Consider the following 212-nt stretch of genomic DNA (forward strand, 5'->3'; position numbering starts at 1 on the left):
GAGGGGGGGATGGATGAAGGGATGGAGAAGTGCAACGGAAAGATGGGAGAATAGATGGAGAGACAGGGGGAAGGTAGAGGCACGGATGGATGGATGGATGGACGGACGGATGGATGGAAGAGGTCCTGGTGCCCCAGTCTTCAGGTCACCACCCCTGTCCCCAGGGTCACCCTGCGCCGAGCGTCCTCCGTGAAGAGCCGCACGGAGAAGAG

The sequence above is a fragment of the Corvus brachyrhynchos genome, unplaced genomic scaffold (genome assembly GCF_000691975.1).
Source record: "Corvus brachyrhynchos isolate BGI_N302 unplaced genomic scaffold, ASM69197v1 scaffold47, whole genome shotgun sequence".
Taxonomy (NCBI): domain Eukaryota; kingdom Metazoa; phylum Chordata; class Aves; order Passeriformes; family Corvidae; genus Corvus; species Corvus brachyrhynchos.